General features: G+C 40.8%; 1 protein-coding gene and 1 pseudogene across 1 annotated transcript in view; both read right to left on the bottom strand.

Moving 5' to 3' along the window:
• The window catches only part of NCALD (neurocalcin delta), a 248,214-nt gene that overhangs the window by 176,699 nt on the left and 54,046 nt on the right, over positions 1 to 17,469 (bottom strand). The gene's annotated exons all lie outside the window — the stretch shown is intronic.
• LOC135278188 (small nucleolar RNA U13) lies at positions 6,272 to 6,369 on the bottom strand (annotated as a pseudogene).

Here is a 17,469-nt window from a genome sequence, read left to right on the forward strand (position 1 = left end):
AATCCTGGTACAAGTGACAACTGTGCTGGATACTTCTTTGTTGTAGGGGACTGTCCTGTGCATTATAGCATATTTAGCAGCATCTCTGCCCCTTCCCATTAGAAGCCAATAGCAACTCCCCTCTTCCCCCAGGGTGTGACTATCAAAATCGTCTCCAGATATTACCCAAATGTCCCTTGAATTGAGGAAAGGCAGATATAAAATTGCCTTAGGCTGATAACCATTGTTCTTATAGAGCCCTGCTTTATAGTCTTGTTGTCCCCACAGTACTATAAGCATCTACAAGCTGTAAAAAAAGGCAGCTTCCATTACAGCTGAAGAGGGTGAATCTTGACTGGTTTAGATTAATTACGGCGGTTCCATTCCCCTTCTCACATGTTGGTTTACATATAAGAATGCAACATAATTCTGGCCAAGGAGATAGAAAGAGAATTCTGCTGAGGGGCCCCAATGAAGGGATTCCTCACTTTAGGCTACCCTTTGGAGATCTATCTATCTATCTATCTATCTATCTATCTATCTATCAATCAAACTATCTCTGCCCTTCATAATAATTTTAAGGCCATGAATATTTTATTTACTGCAGTTTCTCTTCTTCTGTATATATACCCCTTGGAGCTATATATGCAAATTCTCAGGCCTCACCCTAGACCTGAATCAGAACTCGATGGAGTCAACACTCTAGAGTTTGAACACCCTACAGGGGATTTCGATGCATGCAAAAGCTTCTGAGTATGTGGATGTACACATATGTACACATACACACACACACAACTGTCTCTGCCCTTCATAAATTTAAGGCCATGAACATTTTATTTACTTCAGTGTCTCTTCTTCTGTGCTACATTAATCATCTGGGATATGGAGATACACATACACAAATAAAGAAAAAGAAAGAATAGAGTGAAAATAAAAGGCGGGAGAAAGAAGTATATTTGCTCGCCAGGGCTCTCATAACGAAGTACTACACACTAAGTGGCTTAAGCAACAGAAATTTATATTCTCACAGTTATGGAGACTAGAAGTCCAAGATTAACGTGTCAACAGGGTTGGTTTTATCTGAGGTCTCTTTCCCTCGGCTTGTAGATGTCTATCTTCTTCCTGTGTCTTCACATGGTCTTCCCTCTCTACATCTCCATCCCTCTCTACATCTCTATGTCCAAATTTCCTCTTCTCTTAAGGTTACGAGTCATACTGGATTAGGACGCACCCTAATGACCTCATTTTAACCTAATCACCTCTTTAAAGACCATCTCCAAATACAGTCACATGCTGAGGTTTTGGAGGTTAGGACTTCAACATATGAATTTGAAGGGGGTACACAATTCACACATATTAAGGAGAGAAGGAAAAAAAGGGGGGGAAAGAAGAAGAGGAAGGAGGAGACGTATCAGTTGGGAGTGACTTCCTCTGCAAGTGACAGAAATTAACACTTCATTAAAATAGAGCTCTGCTTTTATCACTAACATTAAGTCTGATGGGTGATGTGCTGGTTGAGTTGGTCAAAAATGTCATGGAAAGCCAGTCTCTGTCACCCTGCCACCTTTGGAATTTTTATCCTTATGCTAGTTGCCTCATGGTCACAGATGGCTATTGCAGTCCTAAGGCAGGAAGACAGGGAAGGGGGCTGTGCCAGTGATCTTCTTACCTCTGTCCTCTTGTAGAGAAGCAAAATCTTTCCCAGAAGGTCCCCAACCTGTTTCCATTTTTACCTCATTAGCCATAACTAGGGCATATGGCCAGACCAACTGCTAGTGAATCTGGCAGAGCAAATACCTGGATTTTCAGAACCTCTGGTAACAGGCAGCAGCAAGGGGTGGCTTGAGATGGCTGTTGGATGAGCCCATCAACCACATCTATCCCAGGGAGGAAGAGAGAGAGAAAGAAGAGAAAAAAAAATAGGAGGTGGTTGGCGGGGAAGATGAGAAGAGAAAAAGAAAGCCTGTATTATGAAATACCATACATAAAAAAGCAGTTTTTGTACAGAGCTGTCCGATGGTGTTCCCCTATCCTGTTTTTTAAATTAGCTATTATATTTTTTATAATAGCTCATTTTTTATAATTAGCTATTATGATACCCAACAGCTTGCTTAAGGGTTTAGGTGATTGCTCACCTTTTGGCATAAACATATAATATGTATTTAATGATTGCCTCTAGATAAGGAGTTATATGTGCACAATAAACCATATATCCCTAGCATGTAACACAGTACTTGGCACATAAGGTAAGTACTAAATATCTATTGAATAAATTAATCAAACCAGTTCAGGTAATTGTGGGAAGAGTACAAAATAGCTACTCAAAAAGCTATCATGAGGATTTGTTTTAGAAACTTCTTAGAAATGCAAATTCTTAGGCCTCACCCGAGACCTACTAAATCAGAACTAGATGGAGTCAATACTCTACAGTTTAAACACCCTACAGGAGATTTTGATGTATGCTAAAGCTTCTGAGTGTATGCATGTACACATGCGTGCACACACACACAGCTAAACTATCTCTGCCCTTCATAATTTTAGGGCCATGAATATTTTATTCACTGAAGTTTCTCTTCTTCCATGCTACACTGATCATCTGAAGACACTATTCTGTTATATGAATCTTCAAAATAAAATTTTTTGAGACAGAATATTGCTCTGTCACACAGGCTGGAGTGCAGTGGCATCATCTCAGCTCACTGCAACCTATACCTCCTGGGTTCAAGCCATTCTTGTGTCTCAGCCTCCGGAGTAGAATAGCTGGGATTATAGGAATTCGCCACCATGCCCAGCTAATTTTAGTATTTTCTGTAGAGAGGGGGTTTCACCATGTTGGCCAGGCTGGTCTTGAACTCCTGGACTCAAGTAATCTACCTAGCCTCAGGCTCCCAAACTGCTGGGATTACAGGTATGAGCTACCATACCCAGCTGAGGATCTTTTTAAAATTTTTAAATGTTAAAATTATGAAATATTAAAACATAAATTTACAGAGAAAAAAATAAAACACCCACATGCACATTCCTCAGATTTAACAAATGTTAACATTTGCCATACTGGCATCAGTCTCTAAAGTCACTAGGCCCAGCACTGTTCTCTTCCACCCTTCCACCCTTCTCTGACAGCCTGTCTCTCTTCCTGAGCATCCTGTCCGTTGCCCGTGGCCTCCTAAAACCCTGGGCCAAGAGAACTCAAGCACCTGTGGAAGTGCATATCCTCCCTGGCGTTCCACCAGGGGCCAAGTTAATAGTCATTTTTCACTACCTGGAGCTTTAGGCCCCTCTCCCTTAAGTTCCAATGATATATGCTGAGATGCCTTTATGTTCAGACACACATGAGAGAGGTTGGGAGTGAGCTGAATTGTCACTATCATATGCTTCTCATCTGAAATGCAACTCTAAATTATTATTATTATTTTTCCTTAGAGATGACGGTTTGGCTCTGTGATGTAGACTGTAGTGCAGTGACACAATCAGCTCACTGCAGCCTCAACCCCTGGGTTCTAGTAATCATCCTGCTTCAGCTTCCCCTGAGGAGATGAGACTACAGACACACACCATCATGCCCAACTTTTTTTTTTTTTTTTTTTTCATGGAGACAGGGTCTCACTGCATTGCCAAGGCTGTTCTCAAACTCCTGGCCTCAAGTGATCCTCTCATCTCAACCTCTCAAAATGCTGGGATTACAGGCATGAGCCACTGCACCTGACCCTCTAAATTATTTTGCCTTCTTAAGTTCAAGAGCAATGGTCTTTCAGATAAGACCCACTATAGACAGAGAAAAGAATGAAGCAAATTCAGCTAGTGGCCAGAGAGTGGTGAGTTCTTATTCTAGCAATATCGTGTAGGGTGCTTATTCTCTTTGCATCTAAAGAAGGAAAGAGAATTTTTATTCCATCTAAAGAAAGAAAGAGAATACTACCCGATTCTTAAATATAATTGGGTTTATAAAGTACATCCACACATATTGTCCCAGCTGATACTGCCATTTGATAACAACTGGTATCCTTACAGACTGTCTGTCCTGTCGCCCGCTGCGTTCTCAGCATCCCAACTGTGCTGGTATAACCTAATGCTTGTTAAAGAAATGAAGGACAGAGGATGCTTAAAATGGTAGCTACGGAATCACCATGAAGGGCAGAGGTGACTGTCTAGCAGGAAGGGAGCCACTCGAGTAGGAAGGGGTGGTGCCACTCAAAGGAGTCTATGAACTATTTGTTTCTTGTTCCACCCTAATTTCTTTGAGAAAGTCTTAGTTTGAAAAAAAGTCAGCTGAACTAAAGAGCGAGCCCAGCAATGAATTTGATTTACATTCTGATCTAAGTTCTTTATCTCATTGCAGACCAGTAACAAAGAGTTCTCAGGCTGGATCTGGCTGTGGACAATGCTTGGAGGAGCCCTGGGCCAGAGGAGCTAACTGGAAGCTGTGTGTGTGCTCCATATGTACTTTTTATTGTACTTAATTGTACTGAGTTCATTATGGGTTACTTGGGAGAGAAGCAGATGGATATTATGGGATGACTGAAACCTTCTCCACACAAGCTATCCCTATTGGTCCCATCGAAGCTCAAAGATTATACATTTCAAATACTCTTTTCTTTTTCATTGACTGTAATTGTAATTGTACATATTTATGGGGTACAGGTAATATTTTGATACAGGCATACAACATGTAATGATAAAAGCAGGGTAATTGGGATACCTGTCATCTCCAACATTTATCATTTCTTTGTGTTGAGACCATTCCAAATCTTCTCTTCTAGCTATTTTGAAATATACAATAGATTATTGTTAACTACAGTCACTCCACTGTGTTATCGAACAATAGAACTTATTCTTTCCATCTAACTGCATTTTGTACCCATTAACCAGCCTCTCTATATTTACCCTCCTCTGCCCCACCATTCCCAGTGTCTGGTAACTACCATTCCATTCTCTACCTTCATAAGATGACCTTTTATTAACTCCCACATAGGAGAGAGTACATGTGATATTTGTCTTTCTGTGCCTGGATGATTTCACTTAACATCATGTTCCACATCCATATTGCTGCAAATGACAGAATTCTACTCTTTCTATGGCTAAATAATATTCCACTGTGTATACAGGCCACATTTTCTTTATCATTCATCTGTTGAAAAACACTTAAATTGATTCCATATCTTGGTTATTGTGAACAGTGTGGCAACAAACATGGGAGTGCAGATATCTGTTCAACTTACTGATTTCCTTTCTTGTGGATATGTACCCAGCAGTGGGCTTGCTAGATAAGATAAATTTCTATTTCTATTTTTAGTTTTTTGAGGACTCCCCATACTTTTTCCATAATGCCTGTACCTATTTACATTCCCGCTAACCGTATACAAGAGTTCCCCTTTCTCCACATCCTTGCCAACATCTCAAATAATCTCTAATTGCAAGATCCTAGAGTAACACTTTTTGTTTTACAATTAAAGCGCTTTGAGAAGAACGGAAGATGATTTTGAGATGGAGGAGCTTCTGGCATTTGTCAGCACGTTAAAGTTTGTAGGCCTGGTTCTACTTTCATGCCAGTTTTTCTTCAAGCTTCCCCTGTACCCAGAAACACCAGGAACCTGGGTCATTCTAGCTCTATTTGGGTGAATTTCAATTGTGTTGTAAAGATTATCCAGTGCCTATCTTAGCCATCAACCCATCCCAGACCACTCTGGTGATGTCAAGACAAGCAGAGCCTGAGAGCCTAGGACTCTGTAAGATCATGGTAGGCCAGTGGTCCTCAGACTCCAGCAGCATTAAAATCCTCTGTAAGGCATTTAAAACACAGATTACTGACTCCACCTACTTCTGACTCACTCTGTCTGGGCTGAGGCCCAAGAATTCGCATTTCTAACAAGTTCTCAGGTGATGCAGCTCGTCTGGGACCACACTTTGAGAACCACTCTTCCAGGTACTCAACACAGGTGATCATGGTGGGGAGTGGACATTTCCCATTCCATCCATAAGCAGTATTTTTGCATACTTACTCCAGTAGAGACCACAAGTTGTCGTCAAATATCTATCATCTCTTTCTTCTTTACCAACAGAACACAAATTTTATTAACAACATACTGAGCCTTAAAAACACTACATTTTTCAGACTTCTTTCAGCTAGAGGGGTCCGTGTGACACAGTTTTTATGAATAAAATGTAAGTACATGTCACCAAGTGGGACTTCTAGAAAGTCCATTAAAGAAGTTTGCCTGACTCTTGCTTTGTTGCTGTATCACCCACAAATGGCTCATTTCTTCCTCCTCCTCCTTTTTTTTTCTCAAGCTCAGATCAGAAGGGTAATGTGCCATGCATGGTTCAGAGAGTGACACATCTCACACATACACATGAAGACCCAAGTATCATGCTCATGAAATACAAAAGGATTGCGCTTCCCTTCTTCTTTAGTGGGGTATGGACAGGATGCTAGAAGGAGTTCCACCATCTTGAGACCACAGGCGATAAGCAAGTGTCAAGGACGCTTGAGAGGACAGAGGTACCTGGGTCCCTTGCAGCATCATGTCTGTCATGCCAGCTCCAGACTGCCCATCTCTACATCTCTGATTATATGAGAAAAAGAAACCCCCTCATTTATTTATTTAAGCCATTGTTTGGGGGTTCATGTTATTTTTAGCCAATGAAATTCACCTACCATGTTAAAAACCAGTGCTAGATATAAAGATGGAAAATATATGTTTCCTACCTCAAAGAGCTTTGGTGCAGCTTTGAGAATAAGAAAGCAACACAGCTCCTGAGTGAACATGGGATCCAAAAAGACTTAAGGTTAACAACAGCCAGAACACCTCCCAGGTGCCCTGAGGAACTGTTTGAAAATACTGAGATCTGGGAAGAGAGCGTAAAGTTGAAGTATGAGGTTGTACTTAGGGATCTTAGATAAGACAGTTTTACTTCAGGCATTTACACTCAAACAGTGGTCTTTGAAAAGAAGATGCTGGGAAACGTTCGGGTCTGTAGTAGGGTTGGGGAATGTACAAAAGGGAAGAGAGAAGGAACAAACCTTACAAAAGTTGACATAAAGAGACTTTGGAGATTGGGTGAGGAACACTGAGTGAGACAAGCATGTGGATTTGGTTGGGGAGAATAGTGGTTTATAAACGTTTTCAAGCCATGGAGCCCTTATTTCAGGAAAGCATCATAAGAAAAGTAGCTACAAATTGAGCTATTCTGGTTCTATAAGTTGTAGAGAACCCAGAGGGTCAGCTAACAACCTTCCCTTTCCTATGGCACCTCAGGGTCTCCACGGAGCAGCAGGGAGCTACAGGGACCGATTTATGGGGAGAATAGGAGGGAAAGGTGGAAAGTGAAGTGGCTCAGGTACTATAAAATAATTCTGAGGTGAGGAAGCAAGAGAAACCTTGCAAAAAGTTTTGTCTGGAGATTTAGGAGATCTGAGTTCTAGGTTTTCTAAGCTATTAACTCTCAAACAGACGCAGCAAAAAGCTGTTAAACCTCTCAGCAGCTCCATTTCCAAGATGCTTTCCAGACCTAAAAATGTTTGATACTAATTTTAGGGAAATCATATTTACAAAAGAGGTCATGATTCCCAGAATCTACGGGTTTTATATGGAGAGTCACATTGAAATGGTCCTAAGATTTTTAATGTTTGATTTGGTTTCTGCTCTTGAAAGTTAAAGTTTCTCTAACTCAGTCCCTTTTCTGTTTTCTCTTTAAAGGGTAAGATTTATAATATTAACTTCAATTTTTTGCATGTATCTGATAGTAATAAAGAAAAGTGAAAGGTAGAATCCAGCTTGGAATATGTTGTTCTACAACATTGCTTCTAAGAATTTTAAGACAAATAGAATTTGGTACCTGTTTGACCCAGAAATCCTATTACTGGGTATATGCCCAAAGGAATATAAATAATTCTTTTATAAAGATACATGCACATGTGTGTTCATTGCAGCACTATTCACAATAGCAAAGACATGGAATCAACCCAAATGCCCATCAGTGATAGGCTGGATAAAGAAAATGTAGTACATAAACACCATGGAATACTATGCAGCCATAAAAAGGAAAAAGATCATGTCCTTTGTAGGGACATGGATAGAGTTGGAAGTCATTTTCCTCAGCAAACTAACACAGAAACAGAAAACCAAACACTGCATGTTCCCACTTATAAATGGGAGCTGAACAATAAGAACACACAGACACGTTGTTGGGGGCATAACACACACTGGGGCCTGTGGTGGGGGGAGGGAGAGCAACAGGAAGAATAGCTAATGGGTGCTGGGTTTAATACCTAGGTGACTGGATGATCTGTGCAGCAAACCACCATGGCACATGTTTACCTATGTAACAAACCTGCACATCTGCACGTGTACCCCTGAACTTAAAAGTTGAAGAAAAAAAAGAATGTGGTGTCTGATTTAAAAAGCACTAGGAATTTGTGACCACCTTGGTTTTTTATAAGACAAAAAAATACATGGTGAGTCACAGCATAAATATGGAGCTGTTAATTTGTAAAGTACTCTATAATCAATTTTTGTCCATTATTCCTAATGTCACTCTGTAAAAGGTCTTCATTTCCCTGCCCATTTTTCAGATGGGAAACCAGAAAGACACAGAAGCAAAATTCAGTTAACACAGCTTCATGATGGTAGTAACTTGCCTGGCTGTATTAGCATAGGAACGGAAGTCTCCTGCATTCTAATCTTTCTAAAATTAGCCAACTGTGATGGAAAGAATCATTCATTTCATAAATCTGCCCTGAACAGAATTATAAGCAAGCAGAGACAAGCCAGCGCTAACTTCTTTTATCTCTACTGCCATGACGGGCATTGAATTTGAAAGGAAGAGCGACAAAAAAGGCCCAGGCTCTGAGCAAGGGAAGACAGTGCATTCACACTGAAGACGGGCTTGCTGTGCTTCCCCCGCCGTTCACAGAACTCAGGAAGTTCTTCTGTATTCAATAAAACCAATGTAAGGGGTTTCTTTTTGTTTTTTTGTTTTTTTCCAGAAACTATTCATTCAAGGTACTTTCCACATCTGATTAGCCATTCCCTTGTCACATCTGAAGAGGCCTCTGGACTGAGCATGTACCCAAGTCCAGCTCTGCAGGGTGTTATCCAGAAAGATCAGTTACTGTGCCTTGGAGTCCATGTCGCTGAAGAGGCCACGGTCTTCTGAAAGAGCCAAAGGAGTGTCACAGGCCCGGGCATCTGTCCCTACCCTGCAAAGGAAAATTCTCGCTTGATCTGGGACTGTCTCCCTCAACTCTCTAATATCCTGAAGCACTTCTTAGATGAAACAGAACCCAGGTGACTCCTGTGTCAAGGCACTTCCAAGACACTAGGAGATGGCTGGTGTCTCCTCATGTCATTAGCCATCTTCTGCTCACCTGCTGTATAAATGACCCTAACATAGAACAAATTGCTTCTTAACAGGTTTTATTTTCTGTAAGTAAATGATGAGAGAGAACGAGAACAAGCATGTGCAGAGCCTTTCAGGGGAAAAAAAATCACTACACACTTATTTTAAAGAAGAATTTGTGTTAGGTTAATGTTTTCCTTGAATGCAAGTCTACCCAGGAAAGAAAAGGAACTGCAAATCTATAGGCTGTTGGGGGCTCTTGGATGTTTTGACGAAACAAAACAGAAACAATGACAAAATCCCACGAAGTTACTGTATCTTGAGCCATAATAAGGTAGAAGACATAATACCATTTTGAAAGACTTGGAACAACTTTTATGTTTGTTGTATGTTTACTTTCTCATGACGTATTATTATGCTTTCAAATACAGTACATATGAAGTAGAGGGTAGAAGATATGCTCTTCTGATTTTTTTTAAGTTAGATCTTTGGGAGGAAGCTAAATCTATAAGTATAAAACTTATGGGGAGAAGAGGAGGAAAAGGTGGAAATTGAAGTGGACTTTCTAACCTTGGAAGTGGACTGATGGTTGTTACTGCTGCTTTTAAAGTAACAATTAGTGTTACTACTTTTAAAGCAGCGGTAACAATCATCAGTCCAGTTCCAAGGTTAGAAAGTCATTTAATGAGAAGACCCAGATCAACAGATGTCCAGTTGGATCCAGCAGGGTGTTAATAGGGTTTACTCAGGAAAGGAAAAGTTTCATGGCCAAATGCGTTTGAGACAATACTGGACTAAAAGTTCTGTGTTTTTTTGCTTTTGTTTTTGTTTCACTTTGAGGCAACTCAAAGCCTGATAAATGTTTCAACATGTATAGTCAATCTCAAAGCAGAGGTAAAATATAAAGCAGTTCCCAAATTCATTTGATCACAAAAACCTGTTATTCCTGGAGAATGTTATGAGATTAATGTTCTTTAGCTTAGATTTTGAGAAATAAGATAAATCTATACATTTCTGTAAGGAAGAAAGGGAATGAGGGAGAAAGGAGGTGAAGAAATAACAAAATGCAAAATCTTAGCTCACCTAAAGCTGCAAGTATCTGACAAAATCATTGTTCATACAATATTTCTAGATTTAAAGAGAGAGGAAAGTGTATGGCATCCTCATTAAACTAAAAAAAAATACAAATAGTAAGTGTGATAAAAGCACTTAGCACTGTCACCCACAGCTCTCTCATCTACCCTAGCTCTCTTGTCTATCGTATTCACTTTTGAAAATAAAAACAAACTAAATATAAATAAATATACTAAAAATTAAAATAAATGATGGCAACACAATGTTAAGGTTATGAATAATCAAATATGTGGCCTGCCTCTGGACACAGGCAAACTGCAAACACCCGTTAGTATTCTCAGCAGCCACTCAAGACCTCCTGGATCCTTTGGGTTAGCACTGATCACACCAGGCACATGCTAAGTACTTAGAGTAGATTATCTCATTTAATCTTTACAACAACTCCATGAAGTGGGATACTGATTTTATTGTACAGTACTATGGTCTCAATATGTTCTTCCAAAATTTATGATAAACCTCAATTTCCCTTATAGTGATATTAAGAGGTGGGGCCTTTTTGAGAAGTGATTAAGTCATAAGGGCTCTGCTTTCATGAATGGGATTAGTGCCCTTATAAAACAGGGTGAAGGGCTGGACGTGGTGGCTCACGCCTGTAATCCCAGCACTTTGGGAGGTTGAGGCAGGTGGATCACCTCAGGTCAGGAGTTCAAGACCAGCCTGACCAACAAGATGAAACCCTGTCTCTACTAAAAATACAAAAATTAGCCAGGTGTGGTGGAAGGCACCCATAGTCCCAGCTACTTGGGAGGCTAAGATACTTGAACCTGGGAGGCGGAGGTTGCAGTGAGCCGAGATTGTGCCACTACACTCTAGCATGGGCAACGGAGTGAGACTCTATCTCAATAATAATAATAATAATAATAAACAGGGTGAAGGGCACATTCCTGTCCCTTCTACCATATGAGGCTAATTCACCCCTTCCACCATGTAAGGATGCAATAAGAATGAGGAACAGGCCCATTCAGGCCACCTCACTGAATCTTCTGGCATCTTGAACTTGAACTTCCCAGCCTCCAGAACCATGAGCAATAATTTTCAATTATCCATTTCTATCATCTGTATATTACCCAGTCTAAGGGATTTTGTTTTGGCAACTTGAATGGAGTGAGACACATGGGTAAGGGAATGTGAATTCAGCAGGTAGGCGGTGACTTTCTCGAGGGAGTTATATTTCCCAGCCTGGAGCTCTTCCTCTGATACACTGTACTATGTTTTTTTTTTTTTTTTCAATTCCTTACGCTCCTAATGCCTTTTATGTCCACCTTTGAACTTCTGGCCTCTGTGATGCCCTTGGTCCCTCAGACCTCAGGCTGGTCTTGGCCTTTGAATCTTGCCTTTCACTACTAGATGCAGGTGTATCTGTCCTGCAACCCACCTCTGGCTCTGGCAAACCAGCTGACATCAACCACGTGGTTGGAACCTTCTCCAGAACAATGGAGGTCAGGGCGAGTGACTTGCTTCCATTCTGTCTCTATCTTTGGGGCAGATCCACCATGAGACATAACTTACCAGAAATCTAGTTACAAGGAAAAATGAGTATTGAAGACTAATAAATGCATTTTGCAGGAGGCCCTTGCTGTACCGGGGCAGTGTCATACATACAGCAGCTAGAATAGAGGTCACAAGCTCAGAAGCTTCTCTGAGGCAGGCAGGAAATTAAGTAGCTACTATGGTCTGCACTGGTGGGGACTGTGCAAATTGGAGAGCGGGTGCCTCATCCAAACAGATGACTGTTGCTCCGCTGCCGTTGCCGTATTGGAAATACAAGCCTAATGATGTTGGGTATTCCCATTTTCAAAAGAAGTTAGGAAATGCAGATTTCCATGTAAATATTTTTAACTTCTGAATTGTGTATGGGCCATACAAAATACATTTGCAGGCCAGTCAACATCCACTGATCCAGAATACTGATTTGTGAGATAAGTTGTGAGGCAGCATTACATAGTGGTTAAAAGCACACATTTTAGAACCAGACTGCCCATGTCCAAACCCTGGTCCCACTCACTAACTTTCATTTCACTTCTCTTTGCTTCAGTGTCCTCATCTGTAAAATAAAGATAATATCAGTACCCACCTCACAGGGTTTGATGAGCATTAAATAAAGTAAAATCCAGAAAGTGCTTTCAGTACTATCAGGCATTAGTTACATGGTAAATAAGTGTTTAAAACAAAAGTTCTAAAAATAAATAAATAAACAAGAAAACAGAAAACCTGACCAGGCCAGCTTTGGAACCTCCTGGATGGCAGATATATTAACATTTCTCCCTTTGGCTGGGATGGAAAGGCATTTGGGAATAAAAGATCCCATAAAAATAAATGAGAAGAAGTGAAAACGCTTCATGGCAATTTTGGTGGCAAGCCTAAAAGATAGAGGGATCAAAACATCCCAGTACTAAAACCTGATGGTTTTATGTAGAAATGAGATTTAAGCTTATTAAAATGTATTTCTTTCTGGTGTTAATATCCCTTCACAAGATCTGGGAAATTTTGAAAGAGGGAAAGAAAATGGTTCCCCCTATGCATAAGAAGAAACAAATGACTATTTAATTTTTGAATTAATCACTCTAATTTGAGTGAACTAAGCTGAACCCTAGGTTTTTACAGGGGGCCAGGGAGGGGGAGCTCAGTGGAAAGCAATTGCTGGAGAATGGTGCTTGTTCTTTGCTGACAGAAAAGGAGCAGATGGAGGAATGAAAACTCAATGGCCTCTTCTCTTCTCAAGAGACAATTGACTTCCATCTGTTTAAACATCCCCAGGGGACCCTGCTCCCCTCATTTCCATGTAATCTCCTTTCCACCAACCTAGGGAGACATTAAGAAAACCAAACCCATTTGAAACTCAAGCTCTTACACATCAAAAGTCAGGGGAGAAGGCTGGTTGACCTGTAAGCCACTGCATGAGGCACAAAGACTCAAAGAGGAACTTTCAGGAACAACTGCTGCTTCGAGGACTCTATGTCAGATATAACATCTGCTTTGGCACAAAAGCTGGCTTGAGCCCCGTAAGAGGAGGAATATAAAGCACGCTTAAAATGTGAAATCTTTAGTTCTACTTGCTCTTTACTCATAAAGGAGAGAGTATTCCCCCTTGTGCCAATGAGATCTCTCTGAGTCGTTGCACTATTGGTAGCAGGCGCTGCCTAGGGTAGCTCTTAGGGTCTGCGCTTGAAGTGTGCACCAGCTGCTGCCCTAGAGAGGAGTGTTGGTCCCTGTATACAAGTAGCCGCCTTTAAACAGATCACATGATTCTCATGATGACAACTGTCTCACTCTACTTTCAATCTGGTTTCAATTTGGTTACTTGCAACCTAAGCAGCATTTTGGGGGTGAACTGCATTCCTGAAGTGCATGGGTCAGAAAGCTACTACATTCACTTTCTTCTGTCCATAGACTTTTTCTCTCCCACTTGCTGCCTTTCCACTTTCCCCTCATTTCTCGTATTCTACTACACTATTGTCAAATTTTCCTGGTCTTGACAGCAAGTCTTTTCTTTTTCTTGATGCTTCATTCCTTCTAGCATAAGACCAGAAATTGATCAATAGTTTATTTAAGTTTCAAACTTTATTTTGCTGCTGAATAAACATATAGTTTTTCTAGACTCTCATAAAAAAATGGGACTTATGCTTAAAGTCAGGTAGCACACCAATTACCCTAAAGTATAATAACATATTTTGATATAACATCATATAATTTTAAAAAAATTTTTTCATAAAGTAACAGAGTAAGACTGGGCATCTGAATCACATATTTAGGAATTTGCAACATTTATCCATTCACCTTACCCAGTAAACCTCAATGAGTACCTAAACGTAGCATGCACTACTAGGTACTGGGGATACTGTGATCAATAATACAGCCACTGTGCTGGTCCAACTGGAAAAGACTGGTATGCCCACACAAATACACCAGCGATGGCAGGGTTGGGTTAGAAGTGAGCACCGTGCTTGGACACATGGGTCAGAGCCTCCTGATGAGGTTGCTGGGGAGGAGGAGGAAGGGAGGAAGGAAAAATAGGAGTCAGAGAAACAATGTCATGGAAACAATGCTCAGAGCATGAGGAATGAGCAAGTGTCAGGTAGTCAGATGGAACCAGCATCCCTAACAGGAAGAAGAGTAGTTGCAAGTGATGGAGAGGGAGTAGACCTCTTCTCTTCTAGGCACTTAGGAGGATAATTACCCCATCCCCCTTGCTGTTGGGTAGGACTCTGTGACTAGCTCTAGCCAATGAGTTGTGAGCAGAAGCGATATTCGTCACTTCCAGACCAGAACACTTGATTGCTGTTGTGAGATCCCTCAGTCTTACCTTTTCCTGGAAGTGAATCATCATAAGATGGAGAGGCACCTAGAATGCTGAGTGTACATCTGAATGAGCAACTCCAGAGAGCCATTTGTACCCACAGAGGATTTCATGTGAGTGAGAAATAAACTTTAGTTGCAATAAGCCACTGAGATTTGGGGGGCTGTTTGTTAGAGCAGCATAATACAGTCAGTCCTGATAGAAATGGCTACATTTAGAGACATGGATATACTCAAGAAATTGAATCTCAAGTTTAGAGGGAATGATAATAAGAGGGTTTGCAATGATCATCGCACATCTTGATAGAGATACATCAGGGTCTCAGATGGAAGGTAAGAGTACAAGTACGTAGGTGGAGAATGACATTATGGGTGTAGAGAAAACATGAAACATCAGCAATAAATCAGAGGGAGTAGGGATGATCCCCAGAACCAACAATGAGGGACCAGAAAGACAGAAATAAAAGACAGTGGTATCTTAGAAGCTCAAAGCTCTTAACAAACCTATTCTACTGTTGATGTCATGTTATTTGCTTCTAATTTTAAGGTCTTCATAATCATTTTCCCTTCCTTTTTTTGAAGTCCAGATATGATCAAATGTAGATATCTTCATGAACACTGATACTTCTTGCTGTGACACCCTCAGGGTTTAATCTCAGGCTGTCAGTGGGTTTCAGACTCACCTCCACGGGACACCAAGCGTTCCCTGGAGGCAGCCTTGGAATAGGAAAAGGTGAAGGATGGGATCTAAGCCCCAACCCTGCATCAACTATAGCAGCTCTGATCTTACTTGTTTCTTGTTTTGTTTTTGTTTGGTTTGATCTTTTTTAAGACAAGGTCTCGCTCTGTCACCCAGGCTGGAGTGCAATGGTACAATCTTGACTCACTGCAACCTCCACTTCCCAGGCTCACATAATTCTCCCACTTCAGCCCCAGAGTGGCTTGGACCACAGGCGCATGCTACCATGCCTGGCTAACTTTTATATTTTTTGTTAAGATGAGGTTTCTCTATGTTGCCCAGGCTGGCCTCAAACTCCTGGCCTCAAGCCATCTGCTGACCTTGGCCTCCCAAAGTGCAAAGACTACAGGTGTGAGCCCCCAGACCCAGCCTGATCTTACATGTTTCTACATGAGCTTATGTGTTAAGATTTTATTTGAAGAAATGGTGCTGCTATTAATAAAAAAAAAAAGAAAGAAAGAAAACTGCTAGTCTAAGTAAACTAAAATATCAGAACTTATTTATATAAATATGGAATCTTATAGTATAATTAATGAGCCAATAAAATATCCTCTGTGGTAGAAAATCCTACTCCCTAACAAGGTATAAAGGAGCCCCTGGAATCCTGGCTCATCCTACTTACCCAGCCCCATAGCTTGCTGCTCTCCACAAAGCCAGACCCAATCCCCAAACACATCATAGTTATTCACAGTGCCATGTCACAACACATACAGGTTCCTTATGATGTCCTGGCTCCTTCCGCTCCTGGCAAATTGCTTCATTTCCATTAGGAGCCATTTAGACGCCCACCTTCAACAGAGCCTTATCTACTTTGACCCTCTCCCCACTCCTCAGGTAAACTATTCCTTCCAGTGTACATACACTCACAGCCCTTCACTAATACCTCTGGTATATTATAAATGTGACTCTCCTCCCCACCGTGCTGTGAGCTCTTTCCCCTCTAATCCCAAGTGTCCCCTGAGTAAATAAATGAAGATCATTCCAAAATTGATTATGAACCAAGCATTGCTACCAGAAGGTTGTATCATAGCAACATAGTGAATAAATAATAGGATGTTAAGATTTGCTTCAAATTTTAACTTTCACTGAGTATATAACACTGTCCATCTTCCTCCTCTAACTCTGTCTCCTTTTAGATTCACAGTTCTTTCGATTGGGATAGTTTCGATAAAACCTATTTGGGAGCACAACTTCTCAGTTTCTCTTTGGCATGAATTTCCAACATGGCTCCCATCCCAAACACAGTCTAACACTGACACAGCCAAGAAGACACAGATGCACATATCTACTCACTCAAAGGCGTTCTGACTTCTCTCTCCTCCAGAACTCTGACTTTTCACTGAGTTTAGTCTTCAAGCATCAGGCCCAAATAAATAATAGTGGCTTCAGACTTCTTTGCTAATACCATTGATCCTGCTAGTACACCTCCAGACAGCACTTCTGATTTGCTCTGCTATCTCCAGAGGGAAAAAAGGCAGAGATTTGCATGCAGAAGAGGACAGCAAGTCAAAGTCTGGTGACTGTTGAAACGGGGAAATATCAAGTGAATGGAAGCAAAAGACGGAGAACAAGATAGAGAATTCTTTCTTCTTTCAGTATCAAGAATTAATTCAACTTCAGAGAGTTTTGAGGAAATTATGATAAGTTAATTAAAGCAATTAGTAAGGTGAGCAATCTGTTTTGGTTTGCACAAGACTTTCTCAGATTTAGCACCGAATATTCCACATCCCAGAAAACCCACTAGCCCTAGTTCACCATAGCAATGAGATGTAAAATTTTCCTGACAAATTAGCAAAGATACAAATATATACTTACAACACCTAGTGTCAGCAAGGACGCAGCGTAATGAGCACTGGCATTATCAACGGGATAGACATTGATTCAATCTTTTTGGAGAGCAATTTGCTAAAACAACAAAACCCTTACCACCAAATATACAAACTTCATGTTAAAAATGGCAAATTGAATATACCTACTGGTAT

The sequence above is a fragment of the Aotus nancymaae genome, unplaced genomic scaffold, assembly GCF_030222135.1.
Source record: "Aotus nancymaae isolate 86718 unplaced genomic scaffold, 86718_ANA_hifiasm-v0.15.2.pri h1tg000036l, whole genome shotgun sequence".
NCBI classification, from domain to species: domain Eukaryota; kingdom Metazoa; phylum Chordata; class Mammalia; order Primates; family Aotidae; genus Aotus; species Aotus nancymaae.